At 37.4% G+C, this 16,559-nt stretch overlaps 1 protein-coding gene across 4 annotated transcripts in view; it reads right to left on the bottom strand.

The window, feature by feature from the left end:
• The window catches only part of SGCD (sarcoglycan delta), a 1,112,169-nt gene that overhangs the window by 658,956 nt on the left and 436,654 nt on the right, over nucleotides 1–16,559 (bottom strand). For all 4 annotated transcript variants that reach the window (XM_078363722.1, XM_054251085.2, XM_078363713.1 and 1 more), the window contains exon 2: nucleotides 13,656–13,819. The gene's annotated coding sequence lies outside the window, so the exon portion shown is untranslated. The remainder of the gene's footprint in view (nucleotides 1–13,655; nucleotides 13,820–16,559) is intronic.

Below are 16,559 nucleotides of genomic sequence, written 5' to 3'. Positions count from 1 at the left end.
CACAAGAAATACTTCACGTATTATTAATCTAGTATAATGCTAAACACATTTTAAGTTGTTGAATCTTATTTGATAGAGTGAGATGGTCATGAAAAGCATGAAGAAACTGAGACCTACTAAATTAGCAAATTTATGCCTCCCATTTGACTGGCCATCTGGAAGTTGTTCCCACTGAGTAGAATGAGAAATACTTAAATTACTTTTCTACATGTTCTCTAGATTCCATTGTATATAGTTGAATTAAGTTAAATGTGCACAATACATGACACTTCTACATGCAGGTCTATTTTCCCACAAGACTGTGCCTTCATGGGCACAGTGGGGCTGCAGCACTGGCTGGCTTTCCTCAAGGATAAGCAAGCAGGAAACTAACCAGGGTTGGGATGCCTCCCAGGGCATAAGGGAAAGACCTGACTTGGCCACCCATCCCACTGAATGGCTCTAACTACCCTCTTGAGAAATACATTCAGTGTCTTCAGAAAAGTGCCCTCCAATTTTGTCCTGGAGATAAAATGCTTCTATCATCTTCGTTAAAGAGAGTAGCAATGGTGAAAAACGTGAACCATCCTTAATACCACAAGCCAACACTCAGCTTCTGCCTCTTTCCTCCCTCCTGCCCTCACTTTGTCATAGTTCCCAATTTTAAGACCTTCACTGAGTAGGTTCCTGATTTCTTTACTGAGCTATGTTTTATATAATACAAAATTATATTTTATTCTATACTTCTTCCAAAGATGTTTTAAAATCAAAATCTACTGTTTATTCCCCTCCCATTCTTTCTGCCTCTTAGGGTTTAACCATTAACTGCACAGAAGGAGGTAGTAACTTTGCTTGAGTTCAATCCTGTAGCTTTCAGTAAAATCCCAGATATCAATGATTTGAATATCATTAAATGCCAAAGATATCTCCTGGTTGTTCCCTATGTTTAAAATCTCTGTTTTAGGTCACACACTTGCTTATATGGAACCTGGGTCTGTCTTTATGTGTGCACATTATCTACTAAAGAAGAATGAGATTAAAATCATAACCTATTGAGGGTCATGATGCCCTCTATATCACTACAGAAAGGATTCGTAACTGTTAATCCATGAATGCACTCAAGTGGATCCAAACACATCCCAAAATTGTATACAGACCATGTGCATTTACTTGTGGTCATCTATTTCTGAGAAAAAAACACATATTTTCATTCTAAAAACTGATTGAGGTTGGCATAGTGACACATGCCTATAATCCCAGCATTTTGGGAGGCCGAGATAGGAGACTGCCTGTGGGCAGGAGCTCAAGAACAGCTTTGGCAATCTGGCAAGACCCTATTTCTACAAAAAATTTAAAAATTAACCAGGTATGATGGTGTGCACCTGTAGTCCCAGGTACTTGGAAAGCTGAGGTGAGAGAATTACTGGAGCCCAAGAGGCGAAGGCTGAAGTGAGCTGCATTTGCACCAATGCATCCTAGCCTGGGCAACAGAGCAAAATCCAATCCTAAAATATAAATAAATAATAAAAACACATTTAGAAGCTAATGTGATGGGAGAAAAATGTCAGAAAGGTAGTAACTAGATAAACAGACTCTATTTCTATTTCTGAGGAAGGGAGTTTTCATCAGCTTTAATATACTGATGAATCAATTGTCTATCAGAATGTCTTCCACTGTTTGTTAGACCACCGATAATGACATCAAAAATGCTATTTCTGGATAAGACAGCACCAGTCAGAGAACTCAATTAGGAAGTCCAGATCCTGAAGATGAACATTTGGGAATCTAAAATATATTGAAAATGGTCTCTCAAAGAAGTTTATTAAAACCTGAAAAACCTCCAGGGACATTAACATTCATTTATACAAAAAAAAGTCAAAGTATGGAAACAGTTCCACAGATGTTCCATATGTAACAACACATTTCAGAAATGTTTCTTGGCTTCTGAAGTCTAATAGATTAAGTCTAGTAGCTTGCTAAACTTTCTCAAAATTCTAATATAAGACCCATGGTCCCTCAAGCAAGGATTTATGCATAGGAGACCAGGAAAAAGTAACTGGAAGCTGGACAGAAAATCTTCTAATCCAGAAATAGCAGAGAGGTTTCAGTTTCTATGCTGGTACCAAGTACTGTCTGGAGTGACGTGTTAGAAGGATTCTACAGCTCCTGAGTTAGAATTAATTAGTGATGTCTCTAAGGCCACAGGGAAGAGGGGTAAGTAGCACATGTGCCAGGTGTCTTCTATCCCTGGCCTAGTGAGAGAGGTGAAGGCTTCCATAAAGGCAGAAGAGCCTAGTGCTGTATTACAAAGAAAGGTAGTAAGAATGGACGTAGTAGGTAGGAGGAAAATATGAATACAAGACATCTAAAATATATTATACAGATGTAAAACTAGGACAGCAAGTAAAACCCTAAACCAAAAATAATCAAAAATTAAAAAATAAGAAAATCAAAAATTAAAAAATAAGAAAATCCAAAAATAACCAGTAAGCCATGAGAAAGTGACCTATTTTAAAAGTAAATCCATTCTGCAATATATTTATCCACCCATCCATATCTATTGAGTACCTACTATATGCTAGGTCGAGTTGGGAACCAGAAGATACAGTCATAAAAACAAGAATTGTTAACTTGAAGAGTTTGAATTTCATTGAAGGAGATTGACTTTTAAATACAATTGTAATGAACACTCTTCACTGTAAGAAGTACAATACAGGTTTGCAAAATTGCAATGGAGTCAACAGGAAACATGTAACTTATAGCTCAAATGAATCCAGAAGGCCTCCAGTGCACTGGAACTTAAAAGGTGAGGGGTTTTCCAGATTTGTTCCTGTTGGTGTGGGCATTACAGACAAAAAAAAAAAAAAAAAAACGCAAATGCAAAAGAGAGGCGATATATAAGGACATGGCATATTTCTAATAAATGAAGACATTCACTGCAGCTGGTGGAAAGACTAGGGGAAGGGAGGTGAAGGGAATGAGTTAAAACATGACGCAAAAGGCCAACGGAATGGGAAGATTGTGTACTGCATGTGAAGCACGTTAGATAGTCCTTCAGGCAGTGGTGAAACGCTATAGTTTTCAAAGCATTTATGCATTTATGCCACTTGGATCTTCACAGCAAATATATGAGATGGGCAAAGACTGACTCTTCAATCCAGGCTAAACAGGAGGAAAATGCTGGTGTAAACATTTGAAAAAATCTCATGAAAAGAAATGGCCAAGAGGGAGTGAGTTTAGCAGCAAAGCAAAGGGGAAGAATAAACAAGTTGAAGAAAAAATAAAGGTCTTTCATAAGACATAAATTTTTAGTGGAGAGATTTTTAACCTATGCTTTATCTTCTAAGTCATGAAAACAATATATTTAAACTGCAGAAAAAGTTAAAAATGATCATTTCTTGCATTGAAGAGAGACAGAAAAACTCTCTCTCTCTCTCTCTTTCTGTGTGTGTGTGTGTGTGTGTGTTTTCACCCAGCAAATAAGACCTAAATCTGTACAAGATTTTGAATGCAGCAGCAACTGAGATTCTGTTAAGTTTCAAAGGCCTTGGGTAAAATTCAACCCAAGTAAACAAACAGACTGCAAAACATAATGCTCAAGGGGAAAAACACAGATCTTTTTTTCAGTAACTGTCAGAAAGAGACTATTCCTAAAATGGAAGCTATTTGAATTAGAAACAAAAAAAAAAATTAAGGCAAAAACCACATTTTGCTGCTATGAGAATCAGAAGCAGAATCAAAGAGCATTAAAGGAAGTATCCTTTAGTTGGGCAGGACCAAAAGAACCTGGGAATAGAATTGAGCCCATTATGTGCATTTTAAGGGCTCAACGCAAAGATCAGATGAGAGATTTTTACACCAGCAGGTTGGTTTCAAGAAAGCTACTTGACCTTTCTTTCCTTAGTTTCCTCATCCATAAAATGAGGATAACTTTCTAAGAACTATTGTTGGAAGCAGAAAGAAAAGAACAGAACATCTCTGGAATATATAGGTAAAAAAATGAGATTATATTTCAAATGAGACATTCTGAACAGCATTTCAAAGTCTTATTGAAGACAGTAAATGCTAAAATTCAGCAAAAAGTCTCTCTCTCTCTCTCTGTCTCTCTCTCTCTCTCTCTCTCTCTCTCTATTTATTTATTTTTATTTTTTTTTGAGATGGAGTTTTGCTCTTGTTTCTCAGGCTGGAGTGCAGTGGTGCGATCTCGGCTTACCGCTACCTCCACCTCCTGGGTTCAGGCAATTCTCCTGCCTCAGCCTCCTGAATAGCTGGGATTACAGGCACATGCCACCATGCCCAGACAATTTTTTATATTTTTAGTAGAGACGGGATTTCACCATGTTGACCAGGATGGTCTCAATCTCTTGACCTCGTGATCCACCCGCCTTGGCCTCCCAAAGTGCTGGGATTACAGGCGTGAGCCACCGCGTCTGGCCCTAAAAAGTCTATTTACATATATATATAATTTTTTATTTATATAAAGTGTCTTTAGCTCAGTCTGTTTGGACCTTCATATTCCCTATTAAAGTTGACAATTACAGATAGTTGTCACACATGTCAAAGCCTGCTGCTGTAGCCACATTAATTACTAATCCACTTGAAATTGAATTAGCTAAGCCTAGACACTGTTGTATTTCCTGAGTTCTGGGCTTATCTGATACAAACACTCATTTTACATTTGAGGAAACTGAGATCCCAAAGACAGGGTAGGTTTCATATTTGTATCAAGTGGCCAAGCTCAGTGTAATTCCTGATTCAACAGGCACTCAGTATATATTGGCAGAATAAAGAAATAAAACCAGCTATAGAAAGACAGCTGTAGACCAGCTGTAGACATTCTGGATTATCCAGCCAGATTCTTTTCTTTTCACAAGAAACCGCAATTCTGTTCTTCTGATCCTCTCCATGTTTGACACTGAGATATTTATGAAGATATTTATTATCTGAGACAAAATTTCAATGCATGATGAATTTCCAGAGAAATTCAGTGAGGGCTGAAGAAAGCTGTAAGAGAAGGGCCATCATAAGACTTGATAAGTTAGCCACAGCGCCGCTGCTGTGCTGTGAGGCAAAGAAAATAGGAAAACCATCATTTCCACATCAAAGAAAACAGACAAGTACAAAAGTGATCAACATGAATATTAGAACTTCTACAAAACCAGAATAAGATTCATTGATAAGAAAAATCCCAGAGAAGAAAATACAGACACTTCACACACACACATGCACACTCTCTCTCTCTCTCTCTCTCTCTCTCTCTTCTCTCTCTCTCTCTCCCCAGGTACACCTGACAGCACCTGAAAAATTATTCTTCCAAGTCACCTGTTTCCCCACCCTCAGTGATGATTGTGAGAAACAATAACAAAACCTACCCACAAAAGCAGCTTTTAATTTCCCTTTGACATTACTAGGAGGTGTATAGAGATTTCCCACTTACACAGCAAGCTGATTAATAGACGAATTAATTTTCCTTGTAGGAAAAGCACTGTTAGCTTGCACATATTTGCAACTTTTCTGGCTTTTAAATTGTACTATGGAAATCAAGACTTTAAAAGGTATCGGTAAATAAAGGCTGATGCTGAAGTCATGAAGAAAATAATATGACAGTAATACAAATTGCGCAGGTGTACTGAGGAATTCAGCTCTTCAATGCCCAAACAATTAACCTTGCTGATATCTGTTAAACATGCTAAATAGTTTCAGGCTCTTTTCAATCATTCTGGATGGATAAAGCGTAACAATCACATTTAATGACAATTTTTCAATACAATTTCCTATATAGTAATTAAATGCCTTTTATTTTCTGTTGGGCAGCAGGGCCCACTTCATTCAGAGGTTGCAAATTCTTATAATAAAACACTGATAACATTTTTAAAAACAAAGGTATTTTGCTTTCAACTAAAATTAAGTAAATACATAGATATACATAGGGACTCAGAGCTGCCACATATAACAGGGAATTAGATGATTCTAATGCTTAGAAATGTCATTGTTCATATAGTCTCTAAAACCCAAAATAGAAGCCTAACATTTATAGAGGGCTTATAAGGAACCATGACATACTGGATTTTTACTAGCATGAATTTATTTAATCCTCACTTCCTATCAGGTAAGTATGAGATTCATCCTTATGCTACGAATGGAGAAACTGAGGTCTGGAGTAGCCGAGTGACTTGTCATGGGTTATACACCCAGAAAGTAGAACCGCCTGGACTTGAGCCAAGGCAATCTCACTCCAGGGCTCTTTATTAAATGATATTGCCTCCACCAGTCATCATATAGGGTTTTCTAAATTGCATATTACACAGTTTCTGGCTCTAGTATTTATATTATGGTCCATGATCAAGAAGGTTCACCCTGAGAAAACACACTTGTATTAGAGCACTTTAAAGCAATGAGCCTTGAGGGCAGGAGTAATATTTACTATTAACTTTTATCTCCCCGTAACTATTAGAAAAATACAGAATGCATTTATTTAACAACCACTGTCCCTAATGGGCCATTCTGGAAGCCTTTTCAAAAGACTATTTCCTCACACCTGGCCTGGAATAAAGATAGAGTCATACAACCTAGGCAATATCATCGTGGACATGGGAATGTGCAAAGATTTCATGACAAAGACAGAAAAGCAGTCACAACAAAAGCAAAAATTGCCAAGTGGGATCTAATTAAAACTAAGTTTCCACACAGCAAAAAAAAATAAAAATATAAAATAACTTTCAACAGAATAAACCACCTACAGAATGGGAGAAAATATCTACAAAGTATGCATGTGACAAAGGTCTTGTATCTAGCATCTACAAGGAACTTAAACAAATTTACAAGAAAAAAACAAGCAACTCCATTAAAAAGTAGGCAAAGGATATAAACACTTTTCAAAAGAAGACACACATGCAGCCAAAAAGTATATGGAAAAAAGTTCAGTATCAGTGATTATTAGAGAAATGCCAATCAAAACCACAATGAGATACCATCTCACACCAGTCAGAATGGCTATTACTAAAAAGTCAAAAAAATAACAAATGCTGGTGAGGTTGCAGAGAAAAGGGAACACTTATACAATGTGGGTGGAAGTATAAATTAGTTCAACTGTTGTAAAAAGCAGTATGGTGATTCCTCAAAGATCTAAAAGCAGAATTACCATTCGACCCAGCAATCTCATTACTGAATATACACCCAGAGGAATATAAATTTTTCTACCGTAAAGATGTGCATGAATGTTCACTGCAGCACTTCATAATAGCAAAGACAAGAAATCAACTTAAATGTCTATCAGTGACAGATTGGATAAAGAAAATGTTGTACATATTCACCATGGAATACTATGCAGCCATAAAAAAGAACGACATCACGTTTTATGTCGGAACATGGATACAGCTGGAGGCTATCATCCTTAGCAAACCAAAACAGAACAGGAAACCAAATACCTCATGTTCTCACTTATAAGTGGAAGCTAAATGATGAGAACTCATGTACACAAAGAAGGGAACAACAGATAATGGGGTCTACTTGAGGGTGGAGAGTTGAGGGAGGGAGATGACCAAAAAAATAACTATCCAGTACTAGGCTAAATAACTGGGTGATGACATAGTCTGTATAGCAAACCCTGTGACACTAGTTTATCTGCATAACAAAGCTTCACAGTTACCCTTGAACCTAAACTAAAAGTTAAAAATAAAAAGATGGGGCCATAGGCATTTACACCAAATAAGTAACATAATGGTTAAGCCAGGCCTTGGGGTCAGATGGACTGACACTTGAATTCAGCTTCTGTGACCAAGCAGTATGATTTGGAGCAAGCTGCTTAACTTTTCTCAGTATCGGTTTTTACATCTATACACTAGGAATAATGATACCTATCCCAGAGAGTTGTTTCAAGGATCAAATGAGTTTATGCATTTAAAGAAAAGTACTTGGAACAATGTACAGAATTAATGGCAGTTCCTAACAAAAATTTAATGCATTTTAAAACTGAAATATAATTTACATGCAGTGAAATGCTTAATGTGCATCATTTAATCAGTTTTGATGAATGCATATCAAGACACAGAATATTCCCATCACCCTAGAAATTTCCCTCATACATATTTCTTAGAAGCAAGCACTGAGCTGATTTTTATCATCATAGATTAGTCCTGACTATTCTCTAATTTCATATACATAAAATTATACAATTTTGGGGGCATTAGGCTTCTTTCACTTACACCATACTATTTTCAAGATTTGTCCATGTTACTATGTGTGATAGTCTTTTTACTGTTGAATAGTATTCTACTATATTAGTCCATTTTCACATTGCTATAAAGAACTACCTGAGACTGGGAAATTTATAAAGAAATTTAATTGACTCAGTTCTGGGGAGGCCTCAGGAAACTTACAATCATGGCAGAAGGCAAAGGGAAAACAAGGCATATCTTACATGGTGGCGAAAGAGAGAGAGAGCAAGTGGGGAAAGGCCAAACATTTTTAAACCATCAGAGCTTATGAGAACTCACTCATTGTTAGGAGAACAGCATGGGGGAAACCATCTCCATGATCCCATCACCTCCCACCAGGTTCCTCCCTTGATGTGTGGGGATTACAACTCAAGATGAGATTTGGATGAGGACATAGAGCCAGACCAGATCATTTACTTTATTAATATACAAAAGTTTGTCCATTTTTTTGGCTAGACTTCTGAGTTATATTCAGGATTGAGTTACTATAATGAAAGCTATTAAGAAAATCTGTGTAAAAATGTTTTCAATCCTCTTCAATAAATACCTAGGAGTGGAATTTCTAGGTCTTAAAGTAGATACTTGGACAACTTTATAACAAACTACCAAACTAGTTTTCAAAGTGAATGGAATATATACAATTCTACTAGTAATGTATGAGAACTGTGGTTACTTCACAACCTTTTAAATTTTGGTGCTCTCATTCTTTTTATTTTTAGCCATTCTGATAAGTATGTAGAAGTATCTCATTGTGGTTTTAATTTGCATTTGACAACAAATGCAAATTAAGCACCATTGCTGTTTTTATTGGCTATTTTATCTAGTTTTATGAAGTGCATCATATATATGTTAAATATATATATTACAAATATTTTTTCCTAGTCTGTGGTCCATCTCCTTTTTTTCTTGGTGGTGGTTATGTATAAAATTTTTCTTTTTGGTGTTGCAAAGAAAAATTAGTACTGGGACAAAGGATCTCTTAGCAAAGCAACTCTTTTTACTGCCTGCAGAAAGGGTATACTCCCACAAGCAATCTTGCCACGGATTACAATGAACAAAAGAAAGCAGACATATTTATTTCTTATGCATTTGGGGTTGCCCTTACTGCTGTGTCTGATCTCCATTGGCTGGAGCTGGACCTCATAATCTAAACTAAAACCCAATTGGCTAATAACTTGAAGCTTTTCTAAACAGGTAAAAGCAATTGTGAGCCAAAAAAAAAGGAAGTTCAAATAAGGAAGGTACATAGGCTGTGAGCTGGGACATGCCTGTGAGCACATCTGGCACAAGTATCTTGGTTAAAGTCCAAGGACATAGGATGTACTACATGCCTGTAAACAAGTCTAACAGCTACACAGGATAGGGCTTCTAGCAAAAAGGCAAGAAGGCTTTTGAAGAAAGTGTTTAAAACAAACTATTATTTCTAACACTTATAAATTTTTCTTAAATAAGAAAGAAAACTTTGAAGAGGAACTGTTTTTTACTCCCCACAGTGATATTTTTTGATGAGTAGATGCTTTCAATTTTCATGAGGTTTAAAGTACTTATTTCTTCTTATGGTTTGTGCTTTTTGTGTGCTTTCTAAAAAAATCTTTTCCTCCTGAAGTTACAAAGATATTCTAGCTTTTCTTCCAGGAGATCTCTGGGTTTTGCTGTTGTATTGTTTTAAGGACTTACACTTCAATCTGTGCTCTGACTCAAATTGATTTTTGTGTATGGTGTGAGGTAGAGGTTAAGCTTCTTTATTTTTTACATAAATATCCAGCTGTTTTATACGATTCGTTGAAGCAATTTTTTTCTATCTTTTTTGAATTAATGTGGTGCTCTTATTAAAAGCCAGTCGACTGTGCATATATATATATATATATATATATATATATATATATATGTACCTATTTCAGAACTCTCAATTCTGTTTTATTATTTATTTTTATAAGGACAGAGTCTCATTATATCACCCAATCTGGAGTACAGTGGCACAGTCATATGTCACTGTAACCTCAAATTCCTGGACTCAAGCAATCTCTTTGGCTTTACCTCCTGAGTATCTAGGGCTATCGGTATGTGCCATGATGCCTGGCTAATTTCTTTTTTTTCTGTAGAGACAGGGTTTTGCTATGTTGCCCAGGCTCGTCTTGAGCTCCAGATCTTAGGCAATGTTCTCATTTTGGCCTCTAAAAACAGTAGAATTACAGGCATGAGCCTCGATGTCTGGCTTACTCTGTTTTATGGACCAATTTATTTATAATGACAGCTATTTTAACTTTAGTTTTTAAATTAGTTTTATATCTATTTTTTTCCATTTCATAGATTTCAAATTCAGTCATTAAAATCTCGGTAATTTTGCTTATGGTTTTTTGAAAAAGTTTTTTCCCTTTTGATGTCATATGCATATGTATGTATGTATGCATACAAATGTACAAATACACACACATTAAGGCCTTAAATGATCCTAGTTTTTAGACATCAAATTTTATAAGCTCCCTTATTTTTCAGAAATCAGGTTGAGCAGTGGCTTCTAAATTTTGGCAAAGCACAATTAAAAGAAATTGGGGGGCAAAGTATGTGAATTATCCAGATGGCTTACTAAAAAACAGATTTCTGGACCTTACTCTAAGAAGTTTTGACTTAATAAAGTCAAATAGTAAGTCTGGGAAAGGGTCAAAGAATTTGAATGTCTAACAAGCTCAGATGATGCTGATGCTTTTGGCTTATGAAACATACTTTAAAGAGCATAGGCTTAGAAGAATTAGGTGGCCTTTCTAATGTTCATACAGGAGCTTTACTGGAATTTTGATTTGCCTTTTCTAAGTCTGGTTCCATAGCAACTAATTTATAGTGTCTTCACTTGAAAAGACATCTGAAAAATCTGTTCCATGCATCAGAGCATGGGAGCCAGAAAGCATTAGGCAGATGGATAGTACCAACACTGCCTCATTTCCTTCTTCCTACAAACTGGGTTTTGGTCTATGAACAGGGTCAAGCACATCCTTATACATACTACGGCTGAACAGAGCCCTGTGATGAACATGTACTGCAAAGCGGGCATTCTTCTCCCGCATCCTCTGTCAACAATCAGAGAGCGCTTTATTTTCCCCTCAATGGTTGATTGGTCTCTAAACCAGAAACATTTTTATAGCCAAACCTTTAAAACTTTTCTAAATTTATGTTGTAAGTACTTGGCATCTAAGTGAATATTCTTGACAGAACACAGACACTCCGAATTAAAGTTTGATACTCTCAAAGCCAAAAACCTCAGTAATCAAAATCCCAAACCAAATCCCTAAGCTTCTCTAGGTTTTTGAGGACAAGTAGAGAACATTTTAGCTTTCCTTTCCCATAGATCGATAATGAGTGGAAAGGCTGGACACAGTGGCTCACAACTGTAATCCTAGCACTTTGGAAGGCCGAGGCAGTAGGTCCACTTGTGGTCAGGAGTTTGAGACCAGCCTGGACAACATGGAGAAACTCCATTTCTACTAAAAAATACAAACAAATTAGCTAGGCATGCTGGTGGGTGACTGCAATCCCAGCTACTTGGAAGGCTGAGGCAGGAGAATCATTTAAATCTGGGAGGTGTAGGTTGCAGTGAGCCAAGACTGCACCATTGCACTCCAGCCTGGGCAACACGGTAAGACTCCATTTCAAAAAACAAAGAATGATTGGGAAGAAATGCCGGTACCACAACTATGTATCAATTATGTAGAATGTTTATACTTGTACAAGGACAAAATAAAGGTATACTATGTTGTATTTTTATCTTATGATTGGTTAATTACCTATTTGACCTTTGAAACCATCTTAATGAAAAATGAATTCCTACTAAGTTTTCATACTTAAACCACCTTAAAGATGTGAAAAAGAGCAAAATAATTTATCTACTTTATGTTTTAAAAAGTTATTCTGACTAGAGGAGGAGGAGTGTTTGTTTGAAATGCTCCCTCTTACTTGTCTGCCCATCTCTCAGCAGTCTTCTAGCAGTTCCACAAGCAATGTGAACATCACAGCTGATTTATTCACTGGCATTTGGGAATACTAGATAGAAAGTGCTTCATCCTCAAAAGAAGGCCCATTCATGACTAACTAAGAGCATACACCACACTTACTTTAGCAGTGAGAAATTCAGAAATAAAATGACAGCAGGCCTGTGGCTATAACTAATGTGATATTCAACAGCTCCATACTTCCACCTTGCACACACATGATGTATGACCTGTGGTGCCAGGAGAAGGGAGGCAATGCCACACCTCACCTACATTGTTCTCCCAGTTCCCAGAAGCCTCTGGGTTATGAAGAATTATTTTCTCTTTCTTTTTTGAAGGAGATTAAAAGGCATCTAATAAGTTATCAATGAAATTTTCACATACATCCTACAACTTCTCTTGAACCCACCATGTGGTTCTAAGCTGTAAATCATCTTTTCCCCAGTGCTTTTAACCAAAAGTGAATGCAATCCTACTACTCTCTACAGTAGATGAGCACAGAGAGTTAAATTCTGGTAAATCTGGAATGAGCCTGGCCCCTGACCCTTTCTTGCTACACAACCTTAGAAAACCTTTTTGCTTATATCCCCTTTGGTTTTCCAGAACAGAAATTCCTATTCCAGATGGTTGTTCTGAGTTATGCTTATAATATTTTTTTCAAAGCTCATAGCACAATGCCTGACTCACTATACATACTCCACAAATGGTAGTTCCAAGCATTTTCTCTCTCCCCTCTCTCCATCTGTCCCTCCCTCCCTGACACTCTGTCTATATACATATATATGCATCTATACATGTGCACACATAGATGCCACTCAATGAATTATGTATATTTATACATATTTGTGTATATGTATAAGGATGTGTGTATATGCATGCAAATGCATACTTTGTTGATTAGTGTCTAATTACCATTACTGTGATAATTATCAATTGAACTTGAAAAAATAATTGAAACCTTTTGACTTCAACTTAGAGTCTGCTCCAGCATGGATATATATGCAAAATAAATACAAAGACAGCTCCCCTAAAGACCTTAAGGAATTACAAAATTTTGTCAAAGTCTCCTGTGGACACTGAAAACACGAATTAACAGTGTATTTCACAGCACCGCTTCTTTACTCATCTCTTTACCTGAGTCTTTAATCACTTAAGTATCTACCCCCATTTCTCTTCTCTAGCTGAGACACCTGCGCAAACCTCTCTGTATGCTTTGTCTTTGCCCTCTGGCCACCTCTTTATTATTGAGACAATGCAGGCTTCCTTCAGTTTCTACCACTGTATCTTCACCTGTTGTAACACATCTCATAAGCTGGTGGGATATTTTAAAGACAGAAAAGATTTTTCCTTTAAGAGACAAAGGAAAGAGAAGAAGGTCAGGAAAAGGGGGAGGAGAAATACTGTGAATATGGATAAATACCTTTAAAAGTATCACATTTGTCTTAGAAAATAATATATTAAAGTCACAAACCCCTACCTTAGCAGTCCTAATCTTCTTGAATCCTGGACATAAATTTCAGGGCAACATTGGGATTAAGAAAATCTCCTCAGGCCACCACAAAAGGGATGGTTGTCTCAGCTTTCACACAGGTTCCAGTAGAGCCTTCTCCAAATCCCTGAGGATGGAGGTTTCTTCCAAGTCTACAAAATTACAAGAGAAAGAAAACTTCCATAAAGATAAACAAAAAATAAAGTGAAGTTAAATTAAATGCCATTTGGCTTGGAGAGACTAAAGAAAAGATAATTTAAATTCTGTTTGTCATAAAACTGCATAATGCCTGAATGGGTTCAGTCTTGACTGAATTGAAGAATCATACCCCCAAAAAAATCATAGTATATCAAGGCTGGAAGGTATTTTACAACTTAACAATTCAAATTTGCTCATTTAACTTACAGGAAAACTGAGAATGGGAGAGGAAAAGTGATTTTCCATAATGATTCATAATCTGCGGAATAGTTAAATCTGTGTGTCACGCAAATATTTAGTATACAAACACAACGTGTTTAACACTGGCCTGTCGTAAAAGCAAGACAAGGAGACGGTGCATCACTCCACCTTCGAATACCTTTCTCACTTGACTTTTACGGTATCAGTCTTACTACTACCACTGGCCACTCCTTCTTGGCTACCTCTGTTATATCTTTTCGACCTCCCAATTTCCAACATAAGGACATCGTAGGCCTTAGTCCTGAGCCTCTTCTCTATACACACTTTCTCACCAGGTACATCTTCCAGATCCACGGCTTGAGATATCATTTGTACTCTGACAACTCTGAGATTTGTCTCCAGGCCCAGATATTTCCCTCCACTCTAAATTTCTGTCAACTGACTCTTTAACAACTCTACTTGGGATTCCAATAGACATGTCAGATATAACATGATCCAACTCAGGTCTGACTTAATCACCACCACCACCAGCTCCTGCCTGGAAAATACTAAAGCTCTCCTTCTTCTAAGTTTATGCCTTCTCAATCAATGGCAACTTCATTCAATCAGTTGGTCAGGCCATATCCTCCAAGTCAACCTTGATGCCTGTCTTGCATATATACCTTGTGTTGTCCATTTCATCAGCATATTCTGTTGGCACTATCTTCAGAATAAATCCAGCAGCTGACCATTTTTTTTTAACCACATCTTTTACTACCATGCTGGTGTAAGACATTATTAAAGATCTACAAGGGTGCACAGAAGGCTCTCTCAGACTAGTGCTAGCACTCTCTACCAGACCCACCTAAGAGAATGATACTCCCCTGCTCAAAATATTCCACCTCATTCAGAATCAAAGTTACTGTTACACCAGACTTCAAACTGTACTACAAAGCTACAGTAATCAAAACAGCATGGTACTGGTACCAAAACAGAGATATAGACCAATGGAACAGAACAGAGGCATCGGAGGGAACACAACATATCTACAACCATACAATCTTTGACAAACCTGACAAAAACAAGCAATGGGGAAAGGATTCCCTGTTTAATAAATGGTATTGGGAAAACTGGCTAGCTATGTGCTGAAAGCAGAAACTGGACCCCTTCCTGACACCTTACACTAAAATTAACTCCAGATGGATTAAAGACTTAAACATAAGACCTAACACCATAAAAACCCTAGAAGAAAATCTAGGCAAAACCATCCAGGACATAGGAGTAGGCAAGGACTTCATGACCAAAACACCAAAAGCATTGGCAACAAAAGCCAAAATAGACAAGTGGGACTTAATCAAACTCCACAGCTTCTGCACAGCAAAAGAAACAGTCATTAGAGTGTCATTAGAGTCAGCAACCAACAGAATGGGAAAAAAATTTTGCAGTTTACCTATCTCACAAAGGGCTGGTATTCAGAATTTACAAAGAACTAAAACAGATTTACAAGAAAAAAACAAACAAGCCCGTGGCTCATGCCTATAATCCCAGCACTTTGGGAGGCTGAGGCAGGTGGATCACGAGGTCAAGAGATCAAGACCATCCTGGTCAACACAGTGAAACCTTGTCTCTACTAAAAATACAAAAATTAGCTGGGCATGGTGGTACATGCCTGTAGTCCCAGCTACTTGGGAGGCTGAGGCAGGAGAATTGCTTGAACCCAGAAGGCAGAGGTTGCGGTGAGCCAAGATCGCGCCATTGCACTCCAGTCTGGGTAACAACAGCAAAACTCCGTCTCAAAAAAAAAAAAAAAACTGGGCAAAGGATATGAACAGACACTTTACAAAAGAAGACATACATGAGGCCAATAAACATATGAAAAAATGCTCATCATCACTGGTCATTAGAGAAATGCAAATAAAAACTACATTGAGGTACCATCTCACGCCAGTTAGAATGGCGATCATTAAAAAATCTGGAGACAACAGATACTGGAGAGGATGTGGAGAAATAGGAACACTTTTACAATGCTGGTGGGATGTAAATTAGTTCAACCATTGTGAAATACAGTGTGGTGATTCTTCAAGGACCTAGAAATAGAAATTCCATTTGACCCAGCAATCCCATTACTGGTTATATATCCAAAGGACAATAAATCGCTCTACTATAAGGACACGTGCACACAGATATTCACTGTAGCACTGTTTACAATAGCAAAGACCTGGAACCAACCCAAATGCCCATCGATGATAGACTGGACAGGGAAATGTGGCACATATACACCATGGAATATTATGCAGCCATCAAAAACAACGAGTTTGTGTCCTTTGTAGGGACATAGATGATCCTAGACACCATCATTCTCAGCAAAGTGACACCGGAACAGAAAATGAAATACCACATGTTCTCATTCATAGCGGGTGTTGAACAATGAGAACACATGGACACAGGGAGGGGCGTATCACACACTGGGGTCTGTTGGGGGGAATAGGGGAGGGACAGCAGGGGATGGGAAGT

Source organism: Callithrix jacchus, chromosome 2 (genome assembly GCF_049354715.1).
Source record: "Callithrix jacchus isolate 240 chromosome 2, calJac240_pri, whole genome shotgun sequence".
NCBI classification, from domain to species: Eukaryota; Metazoa; Chordata; class Mammalia; order Primates; family Cebidae; genus Callithrix; species Callithrix jacchus.
This window is presented reverse-complemented; position numbering and strand designations above follow the sequence as displayed.